General features: G+C 38.9%; 1 long non-coding RNA gene across 1 annotated transcript; it reads left to right on the top strand.

The window, feature by feature from the left end:
• Positions 1-1,298: 1,298 nt before the first annotated feature.
• LOC145547671 (uncharacterized) lies at positions 1,299-2,055 on the top strand. Its single transcript, XR_014083968.1, has 2 exons — positions 1,299-1,733; positions 1,823-2,055. It is a non-coding gene; the product is annotated as an uncharacterized LOC145547671 (long non-coding RNA).
• The last annotated feature ends 10,302 nt before the right edge of the window (positions 2,056-12,357 follow it).

Here is a 12,357-nt window from a genome sequence, read left to right on the forward strand (position 1 = left end):
CAGATTTAATGCTGTTGCAGAACTAAAATTCAACATCTGGCCTAGCGGTTCTCAACGTGGGCGGTACCGCCCCCCAGGGGGCGTTCATAGGACGGCAGGGGGCGCTGGTGGACATTTTTACAAAAGGGGGCGCTGGGATGCCTTTATATAACTTTTGGTCGAAGGTAAACTTTACACCTTAAATGCACAACAATGCCAGTTTAGACATTGAGCAACTTGGTAAAACTGTATTGTGTAACATTAAATCATGCTTGGCTGCAACTGTATCGATGGCAGCTCTTCTTCTATTCAGTGTTTGTTAGCTTCTGTTAGCTTCTTGGCGCAGCTCCGTTCTCCTGCTACTGGTAGCTAAAATCACGATACCCTCACTTTGTATCTCTGAAAAATGAACCCATTTAAATAAAGAAATCCCTCCATGGGTGATTCCACGATAGAGAGCGTTCATTTTATAGCGTCAACACCGGTGCTGTAAGTGGTCCGATATGAAACGGGGGTGATAGAACAACACAGCACTTTTAAATTTCAATAATCAGAATGCAGAAATTGTTTCCGTTGTTTTAAAAGGTTTATGTCGGTCTGCCTTTTCCCCATCGATACGCTTCCCGACCGCCCTGCATCTTAGGGGGTAAAAAAAAAAAGACGTTCACATTGTGCAAAACTCTGAAACAGGAGAAGCGGGACATAAAACGGAGCGACGAACTAGATGTGAATTATGGCATAAAAACAGAGAATCCGAAGCTGAACAGTGAAAAAAATCAACACATGATGTGAAACACATGATGATTAGGCGGCGCAGCAGGTGATGAGTGAAGATTACTGAGCGTCAATGAATGATCAAATAAATCTAGCAACAGGAAAGAAACTAAAGTGGGCATAGCAATAAACCAAGAGAGGATAATATTAATCAAAGGAAACTAAATGGAAATGAATGAAGAACAAAATTCAAGAATAAACCCATTCATCCATAATTTTTCTTAACCCCTTATCCCTTAGTGGGGTCGGGAGGGTTGCTGGTGCCTATCTCCAGCTAACGTTCCGGGCGAGAGCAAGAATAAACCAAGAAACTAAAGTAAATACAGAGGAATAAACTGGTATGGCAAGACCTTTCGAGCAATAATTAATACAGAGGACTTTATGGCAAGAATAAACAGGCACTATTTCCAGATAAAAGGTAAAATAATATTGTTGAAATGTCATGGGTTTGTTGAGACCATATCTAGTACTGAGAATAAATATATATTACAGACCATAACAGTAAAGAACTTATCACTTATGTTTTTAATTAGATTTGATATATTTATTTCTTCAATATTATTTTTCATGTCAGTGTTAATGTCATGAGGCTGATGACTCCATGACACTTTCAATTTGACTCATTAGGATTTGATTAAGAACCAGATTTGTTCTTTGTCATCTCTGTCCAGTAAAACTATTAATCTATAAATCAATAGACAGGTATATATAAATGTAACCAGGTGAAAAATGGGCACATGTCAAATGTATTTTGTAAACCATGTTTTGCTTTTATTTCACCAACTGGTTGTAATTCTTGTTTTTGTTAGCATGTGGTGCTGTTGCTACAGAGAGGTCTAAAATTACCGGAAGTAGAAAAAACCTCTTGTTGATGTACTGTGACACTAACTGGTAAAACGGAAGAGAAGGACATTTTTTGATCTGAGACCTGGTGGAGAAGACGACTCTATGGCCACATGAGAGAAGAATCCAAGTGTTTGGTAATTAATGTTGGAACTGAATTATATTCCATGGACAAAGCTACAGAGATGATGCTAATGTCATGTTTTTTTTGTTTGTCCTCTTCTAGAGGTGCCACTGCCGTTTGTTTAGCCGTTATATGCTGTTAGATTTCAGCGCTGCGTTCTACTCTGTTGAGTGCTAACCGCATCGTTAGCCCGCCATTTTACCGAAGCTAAGGCTTTCTACTGTTCGAAATACGGGACATTTATTTCTCCATATATTGAATTTCAATCTTTTTATTTTGTTTCAACTCAGAGGGAACATTGTCTTTTTGAGAATAAAGAACCCCTTCTATGTGAAGCTCCGTGTGCTGTATTAATCCCGGCTTCATAAAGATATAATCCATGTTTCTGCCTCATATTTGTATGGCATTAAAAGGATCTGGAACTTTTGTTTTTCCACTGAAAGCTCTGGTTTGCACAATAAATGCCATGTGGGTGAAGTTTTATGGATGATACTCTGATGTCCCATTCTCCTGAAGGCAGCACAGAGCTGCGCCACCAGAAACTGCCAAACACTGAAGAGAAGAAGAGCTATGATTAATGTAGTTACAGTTCTATCCATGTTTTAATGTTGCAGAGCTCAGTTGTTTTGCAAATAGTTCAAAGTTTAAACTGGCATTGCTGTACATCTTTTATCTGGTCATTTTGTGCAAAATTTAACAACTAGAAAATGGCAAAGAATAAGAATATTTTTTCCACTCGCATTGGCTGCTGTTAGGCCTACCAATTGAATGTTTATTGCATTTTTCGTAGACGCCTGTGAAAATAATTTCTATTCCCATGACTTTTTTGTTCTCTGGGAAATTATTTTTGATGATAAATACAGAAATAACCATTAAAATCAAAACATCTACAATAGTGATAGTTATATTAATGATAAAATAATGGTCAGTGCAAAGTAGCCTGCAAATTCTTTGATGGGGGGAGGTGAGGGACCTGGATAAAGGCTGGGGGGGCGCTGGGCCAAAAAAGGTTGAGAAACACTGATCTAGCCAAATATAAGGGATCAGAGCCAATTATAAATCCAAGAAAAAGTGAACGCCCCAACAGGCACTGCACTCCCAAGACACTAAAACATCAAATGTATTTATTGTCAAATCAGTCTGACATAAAAGAAAACCCAACACAACCACTGACGTTCAACATATACCAGGATTAGATTGGCTACAAATCATTTTAATAATAAAAACATATGACAATTAACTTTTTTTATTGATTCTCTTGTTACTAAATATGAATTTGATGAAAACCTTGTGACAATATTGCATTTAGTAATTTTTGGAAGTATGATCCAACTGAGTGACGAGGCTGTTACAGTTTCACCAGCAGATGTCACTAGTGAGTAATGAATGCAGCATCGAGTAATGAACCTTTTTGTAAAGCAAAGAGCTGGAAAGCTTCATTGCTTCATGAGGCTTCATTTGCCCATCACTAACTGACAACAGACTGAAAACGAGAGCTAAGCAGTCCAGGACTTAACAGTTCAACTGGAGAGCCGACACACAACAACAACGGATATACGACAATGATCCAACAAGAGACAAAGACAACAGGTGGACTTAAATACACAGGGAGGGTAATCAGGCAATGAGACACACCTGGGAATCAATCAACGGGGAAGACGCAGAGACAACAGAGACTCAGGACAGAAACTGAACACAGAAAACCTCAAAATAAATACACAGGAACACATCATGTCATTGTGCTTAGACTAAGTAGCATGTATGTGAATATTTTGTCACTAAAATTAGTGACAATGTTGAACTTTCTCATGAAAATCAAATATTTTGAGATGTACCTGTATAATCATTAAAACTGAGCCGATTGACTGAAAGGATTTTATGTAGCTATAGATAACATCAACCAAAAGCAGTTTTCACTGCTGCTGCACCAACAACACACACAACTTGTAGTTCAGAAGGTGCATTTATTGTCATAGGTTAGTGTAAACCATCACAAAGAGTGAATACTTCCTGTTAAAGTAATGAGACAGACCTGATTTGGAAATACAGCTGGTCCAGATTCTTTTCCTTTATTACAGATTCCTGCACCTTAATTAATAGTGCCAAGGTCCTAAGAAAAAATAATGCTCTGTTTTTGTTTCAATAAACTGTTGAAAAGGTTCTGTAAATTCCTTGATATTCATGAGGCCTGCTGTCTGTCTGCCGGATATTAGCTGGCCTGTCAGCCAATAACACTGGGCTGGAAATCACTTTGACTTCTCTTTTGCAATGGAAATTTGTTTGCAGTGGAACTTCAAGTCACCCAGTAAATGCATTCAGGGGGTAAATAGGAGCTATCATCACATCAGTGTTTGCTTTATCCCTTCTGGGTTTCTAAAAGAGTGTGAAAATGTTGATGACAAATCCTGTTTCTTTGTGCAGAGGTAAGAAAGACCTACTGTTCTGTAGTTGCACTTTCTTCGTTGGAGGGGGCAAAGAGCTGGAGTGACAGCTGAGGAAGAGGAGTAAGCCAAGGGATTTATAGTTCAGAAAAGACAGGCAGCTTCAAAAGCAAGACAGTGCCATTGTCAGAGAGTAATTTCATTTAATGAATAAGTGCTTGACTGCTTACAGTGACAGCCTAGTCCTCATCCTGCCTGTGCTGCTGTAGCTCTCATTCACTAATGTGCATACATGCTTCCAGAAAAGCAAAGACCAGTCAGATAAAACTCATGTGCAACGACCAAAATCCATTCCACCCAGCAGAATGTTCAAAATATTCAAAAAGAAACATGCATGTGTGTGTGGAGTTGACTTTGACTTGGGAACCATCATGGCAATTGCTTGAGAAGGAAGTGCAATTTTGAGTTTTAAGTAAATATCATGTGTGTCTGGTGACAACTTGAACAACCCAGCAAAAAACATATTTTGCTCAGTGCAGCAGCAGCTCAGCTTAGACATATTCAACCTTATAACACCCTTGATCTTAATGCAGAGTACAAAACAAAGGCACATCTTAAAAAGAGCAGTTCTTTTTACAGCCATCACTGTATTAGTGATGTAAGACAGCCAGTAAAAGAACTGCTGCTGCTGTTTTCCTTAGAAAGTACCCCTGACTTGACTTCTTTTTTGTGCTGTGCTCTCTTCAAGCAGACTTTGGTCCAAAGTCTGCTTGAAAACTTTTTACTTTCAGGTATAAGCCGAATTTGACTGTGTTTTTAATCATTGGGATTAGAAATGATTCTGAATCAGCCTTTTCCAAGGACCTCCACTTACAAACAGAGGTCTGATGTTTTCATCATATCTACACCTCAACTGCAGAATCTTTAAAAAAAATCCAGAAAATTACATTATATGATTTTTAAATAATTATGTGTGTGATAAAATAGAAATTAGAACTTAACATTTGGTTTCGAAACCGAACTTCTACATTCCAACAGAACACTTCAAAACATAGAAGTCAGATGTTTTCTGTATTTATTGGTAGGTTAGTACTGCAGCAGGGACTTTGGCTCTCTCCTCCATTCAGGTCTTCTCCAGATCTTACAGGTTTTGTGGCTGTTGCTGTAGGCAACGTGAAGTTTCAGCTCCTTCTAAAGATTGCGTATTGCCTTGAGCAAGTGTGCCTTGAGGACCAAACCTGCTCTCCATATTTCAGATACTTTCCTGCTTCAGCACACCTCAGTTTAATTGATGGCCAATTAACAACTTTTTACTGAACTGCACACGTCTGAATCAGGTCTGGAGACTGGCTAGGCCACTCCAGGACCTTGAAATGCTTCTTGGAGCCACTGCTTAGTTATCCTGACTGAGTGTTTTATGGGTCATTCTCATGCAGCCACTACACATCTTCAGTGCTCTAACTGAGAAAGAGGTTGCTGCCCAAGATTCAGAGTCCATGGCGCAATCTTTTCTCTCCTTAATACCCTGCAACTTTCCTGTCCCCTTTGCAGAAAAGCTCTCCCCCCATGCATGGTGTTCCACCCCCAGGCTTCACGGTTGGGGTGGTGTTCTTGGGACTGTCCTCGTCATTCTTCTTCTTCCAAACATGGCAAATTAAGTTTCTCTATCAAAAACCTCTATTTGTCTCTTATCTGACCTGATGACCTTTTGCCATTCCTCCTCTGGATCATCCAGACTTAATCCATTATGGCATAATTTGTTATATGGTAATCTTTGACACGCATGTAACTGTGGATCTCTAACATTTCTCTTGATCATTGATCCTCCATTCAAGATCTTGCATGAAACCCCAGTCAAAAAGAATGAAAAAGGTATGAACTTGACCCGTTTGCAGAGGCCTTATAAATGATCTAATTTCTTCTTATTGTACACTTAAATTACACTGAAGCAAAAACAACCTATAGAACCTCAGAATGGGGTTTTATAACTTTGCTGTGTGGGTTAGTGAATACTGGAGTGTATTTGTCATTTTGAGGTTAAAACATGAGAGCCACCTCACTGGGAGCCAGGCTCAGCATGCTGTTGATGCTTCATCATCAGTTATGCTTCCGTGCGCTGCTGCCTGATCGGAGGGACACAGTAACGCTTGCTGCACCACCCCAGGTGGAGAAACATTTTCATGAAAACAAACACACTAATGTGCAGATGGGCTGAGTGGGACCTAGCCCATGATTCAGGGCCACATGTAACCGGGTGTGACAGTGCTCCATTTTAAAGAGGTTCAACGACCGATCCATTATGCATAGGGACCCTTTTTTTCACAAGTCACACAGCTTAACTTTGCACTTTAACACTGTTATTTCTCTGCTTAATTTGGCACTGTCACAATTCTACTGTGTGTTGCACAGTTCACTGAAACATACAGGCTGGCAGTTACTTTTAAAAGGTAATGAGCCTTAATGGATGAATTAATAATTGAGCAAGAAGTATGGTAAATATTTCCTCTGGCTGCATCTACCCTCTGTAATATAAAAAGATAATCCTAATCATGTAATATTTCTAATGCTTTGACATTAAAAGTTCATGGAGAAACATATGAAATCATGTAAGCCATCCATTGGAAATGTCAGAATGTAATCACCAGTTGGTATTAGCTGCTCCATTAATGAATGTCAAGCTCTGCATTGAAAACAACCCCCGCCTGGGTTCAATATTTCAAATGATTCAACTGTCTTATCAACTGTCTTGTGGTAACACAATTACTGCATGTTCTGAAACACCACTGTGTCAGTAAGCAGACTCAAAGACTCAACACATTTTAAGGTTCTACACCACCTTACTCAAAGTGTGTAAGCCTTTTCAAGCCACAATTTTCCAACATTATTGATTTAAATGTGGTTGCTGCAAAACCAATTAGTCATAAAAGTGATTCAAAATGTTCAGGTTATTCTTCATTTCAAGGTTCATAAAGATCCCCCACCTTGTTCAAAGTGTTCATACACTGTCCTGAACCCAACGCAGAACAGTTAAGTGTGTCCATCTTTTATAATGCAGTGCAATGCCTTAAAAACACCATAAACATAAGGGCACTTGGGTAGAAAGGCTTGGTGTATTAGTTACTAAAACCTGGCCTATGCTAAAATCAATAAATCTGGATTGAAACACATTTCCTTTGTACATTCCAATCATCATGTGTTAAGTAACTTGTCCCTTGATACACAACCACTTGCATATGCAAATAGATGGAAAATATGATCAGCTTCTTCCGTTGCTGATGTGGTTTGCCATTTCTGAAATAGTTCACACCAGGGGGAGTGCTTGTTTCCACCCCTCTCGTTCCCATTCCCTCCTTTTCATACCCTTTGACAAAAGAATTATGTTTGTTTTTGTTGACTATTTAGTTCTTTGCCCAGGGGTCTTTAGTGCTGCTTTCTATGCCTTAAGGCTTAAGCTTTTCATATTCACACATAGAAAAGCATGAAAGTCCAGGAACACAGATGTCAAACCTAAATTACTTCTGAGGGATTACACATTCCCTTGATTAAGGACTGCCTGAATGAATTTAAATTTTATTCAGGAAAAAAAAAGAGCTAAATAGTCTTTGTAACTAGCAGCTTCTAACAATTGAATGTACCTCTGCCTCTCTTTCTTAATCGAGTACAACATTATGGCAATTCAAAACTCATCAAAATAGACATTCACTCATCCTTTACACCTTCATACTGCTGTTTCTTCCCAATCAATTGTCTTTGTTTGCAAGTAAGGAGACCCTGCCTGGCAGCAGTCGGCATCTAGAGAAAACACAGAGCAGCAGTGGACAGAGTGACAACTTGAAAAACATCAGGGTTCCAAAATGTGTTTTTTCCTAGTTAGATAATGGGCTATTTCTGGCATAGAGATCAATCTTTCACATCATTAAGTCGTGTCATGGGGGCTTCTGCAGAGGAGCAAACAGGAGAGAAGCAGTGATGCTGAGATGAGGAATGTGATGAGAGAGCAAACTGACTTTTCAGCACAGAGTTCAACTCGTGACCAAGATCCAATTGAAACAGAGACAAAGTCTAATTCAAAGGAATGGCAGTGATGTGAATTATTGTCACAATCTGTATGTGTAAAGAAAATAGTCTCATCTAGGGTTTTTCTACAGCAACTTTAATGAGAAGTGAAAAGGAGAGGAACATTTAACCACATTTTTTTTTTAAATATACACTTTAAATAAATTACAGAATCTTTGGTAGGTAAGCATTTGGCACCAACCTAAAATTGTTATAAAAATAAGCAAAACTTAAAGAATACAAGCATACATTATCAGTTGTGTTCATTGATGGAGTGAACAAACAAACATTAAACAGCCTTGATGGATAAATAAGTTTTCCAGGAAATTAAGTTCCAAGAATAAAAAAATCAGCAATCTATAGCAGAACATGACTTTTGTGTTAACTGGCACTTCTGTTAATTTGATTTTAAAGAGTATGTGAATAATTTAACCCTCTCGCGTTCTTAAGAGATGGGGTGACTTAATTTTTTTTTACTCTGTGGGGTTGCACTGACCCCGTGTGTGCTTTTACTATGGTTTACATAGGATTTACATAAAATAGGTTTTAAAGAAAGCATATTCTCAGCTGTTTACCAAATGGATCTGCAGAAATGGTCTCTTATATACAAGGATGAATTCACATATAGAGGTACAGCACATTTCTATATTTTTGCTTCTCTGTCTCTTATTAAATAGGGCTGGTCAATCCACACATTTTTTTATTCTTGGCATTTCTCTGCTCTTTAGAGGGCAGTGGGAAAGATGAGACAAGCATGGCACTGGAAGCGGAAAAGCTCACAGAGCCACTTATTAATATGTCAGCTATCAGAGTGATCCTGTAAATGCAGCTTTCACACTCTATGAAGGCTTCCACACCAACAATAATGGCTTCACCATTCAGGAGATAATCAATAACAAGAGTCCCCTGGTATTTAGCTGAGATCAGACATGCCAGGGGTGTCATTTACTGGTGGAAGGACTTCCTGTTTGATGGCTGCTTCACTGTTTGTTCAGCCATTATTTCCACTGTCAGTGTTTTTCATGAACTCAATCAAATGGATGCACTCGTGTAGAGAGCTCACAGATTTGAGAAATGAAACTTTTACATGATTAACCTCAATGAATGCAAGTTATCATGACATCGTTTAATGATGCTTTCTTTAGGAGACGAATCATGAATTTGTGAAAAGGGTAGCTTACCTCTCTGCAGAACTCACACATCCTAGACACCAACTCTTTAGAATTTCACCTTCAGGTTGAAGCTACTGAGCGCTATTTGCAAACAGCTGCCCTATAGTTACTTCCCCCAGACTGCTCTGTTGCTCTGACAATTGCCAATCAGAGTGCTCTGGTCGATAACCTATTGAGTTCATTTTTTATAGTTTTCAGATACATTCTTACAATACTTTTACATTTATTTTGTTGTTTTCTATATTCATATTGGGGCTGCACAGTGGCGCAGTAGGTAGCACTAGGGGCGTTGCCAGGAATCTTGAGCCCCCTGACAAAAACTTAAATTGGGCCCCCCCTCACACAGCTGCTGTTACAATTTCTTGAGTCTATCTGACTCATCAAAAGCGTCACAATTTCAAAGACTTGCAACTAACTGCCTTGCTTTCTTTGGTCCAATACTGATAAGTAGTACAATATTTACTGCTCATGAATTTTACATGCAAGAGTGAAATTCAGTCTGCATACAGTATGCAAGTAGGTTGCTTAAATTTTTTCTGTTAGTTTTAGAATACTGAAATGTCTCCCCATGAGCAACAGTCATAGGCAACATGCAAAATATACATGAAGCAATCCAGACTACTCAAAAAATGCTATGTAGTTGCATTTTACTCAAGCTGCAGTATGTAACTTTAATAAAACATATATTTTCTCCTGTTGGTTTGCGACCCAAGAGAAAAACAGACTGGAGCCAGCAGTTGTAGAGTACTCAATACTTTTATCTTTAGTTCAGTTCAGTATAGAGCATGGCATATCAGGTCACAACAAGAAGAGGGAAAATCTCCCTTTCACCTGAACCACCTGGCTTTCAAATGATTGGCTCCCACCAGGACTAATTGGAGGGGTGGAGACATTCACATTTTCAGACAGAAACAAAAACATTTGCACTAAACTATTCCTAAACAATGTCTACAGTTACAATTAACTCAAACAAAACTATAAACAAAAACAATCTGGGCCCAAACAAAATCCAAAATACATCTCTCCTCCCTCTCAGAAAATATATTTTCCCAATGAGGCTGATTGGTAACACCAGGTCCTTGTCAGCACTGCTCATGGGTCCGCTTCCATGGCAACACATGACCAGGTGACCTCAAAGAGAGGAGAAGGGGATTAAAACAAGTAAATAAATCAAATTACTTCCCAAAACAATACATTTACCCAAATAAATCAGAATTTATAAAACACAAAAAACAGCACCTCTTAGGGAGGGGGTAAATCCCTCACATCTCCATATTTGTTAAAGCTGTCACGATGTCATAGCAGTTTGTTATGAGACAGATAATCTGTGAAAACAATCAATCTTCTCCACTTTTTTCCTGAACTACTATTGCTAGATAAAGTAATGCACCGTTCTGACCAAAACAACCAATCAGAACCAGGAGGACGCTCTTAGCACTATCAATAAACTTTATTCACTCACTGCTTAATGTGCTAATGGTGGAGAAATAACTTATTGTTACAGGAAAATCATTTATCTAGTCTAGTAAATGCTTACTAGACTAAACGTTTACAACAGGCTATGCAAGATACAGAATAGCACAGAGCAAGGGGTGGGGGGATGAGTCATATGAGTGATTGACAGCATTAAAACTCTCCTGCCTCTGACTGGTTGTTTTTAGAGAGCACTGGGAGAAAGTAGAGGAAATAGATTTTAAATAGACAATACATAAATAAATAAATAAATCATGGTCAGGGCCCCTATTGTCATCACTTTCCCCCCCTATACCGTGCCCCTTGTAGCACTGTTGCCTTGCAGCAAGAAGGTCCTGGGTTTGATTCCCGGTCTTTCTGCACGAAGTTTGCATGTTCTCCCTGTGCATGCATGGGTTCTCTCTGGGTACTCTGGCTTCCTCCCACAGTCCAAAAACATGACTGTCAGGTTAATTGGTTTCTCTAAATTGTCCCTAGGTGTGAGAGTGTGTGTGTGTGTGTGCATGGTTGTTTGTCCTGTATGTCTCTGTGTTGCCCTGCGACAGACTGGCTACCTGTCCAGGGTGACCCCGCCTCTCGTCCGGATCGTTAGCTGGAAATAGGCACCAACACCCCTCCCAACCACACAAGGGACAAGGGTGTACAGAAAATTGATGGATGGATATATTAATATTTAAAATGTCTCTCTTAAGAGCAAAATGTAATCAATGTCAAATCAATTGTTTTTGTGTACAAATTTGGTAATTAAAGAGCATCAACAGGTGAACAAACAAAAAAATCAGATGTGTTTAACATTTTTAAATGGACAGAACAAGAACACTTGCAAACAATAAAACACTGAAAATGGATCCTAAAATACTGAAACTTAGTGGAAATATCTATGTGAATGTGTTATATTCCTTAGGCTTTAAAGCAACGTTTGGCAGCAGCAGACCTCTCGGCTTGCTGGGCTGCTGTTTCATTTGGATCAGATGGTACAATTTTGTTTCCAGCTGGCACTGATCCCTCTCCACTTTGTGAACACTTCCGTATGTGCTCCAAACTAATCATGTTCTGACAAAAATCTGTTTTCTTTTCTCATTTCCTATCCAGATACTGGCTGTAATAAATCCTGTGTGTTAAGAAGCTTTTAGTATTAGCCTATATAGGGGATGTAATTGTATTGATTCTAATGTCAGCTGTGTCTTAACTGTACTGTGAGTAGCATTCAGTTACACATTGTTGATTCTGTTCCTCTAAAGACTTTGTAACAACATTTTATCTCAGCTTGATTTGTTCATGTTCCAACCAGCTTCTTTTTGTTATCAGGAACGTTTGGCTTGTTTGCTTTAAGTCAAGTGTCTGGAGCCAAATCACTGACAGCCAGCTCTGTTTGATCTTCTGAAGAAGCTTTTAGATTCTTTTTGGTTTCTGTCCCTTTGTTCTGTGGCTTAAAAAGAGTATTGTTGCATATCTTTGAAGAATAGCGTAATACCTCCTTTCTGTCAGAATGGAGTCCAGGATTTGAACTACTTAATGGAAAAACTGCCTAAGATTTAAATATTCTCCACACAAT

Source organism: Poecilia reticulata, chromosome 16 (assembly GCF_904066995.2).
Source record: "Poecilia reticulata chromosome 16, P_reticulata-male-v2, whole genome shotgun sequence".
Classification (NCBI taxonomy): Eukaryota; Metazoa; Chordata; class Actinopteri; order Cyprinodontiformes; family Poeciliidae; genus Poecilia; species Poecilia reticulata.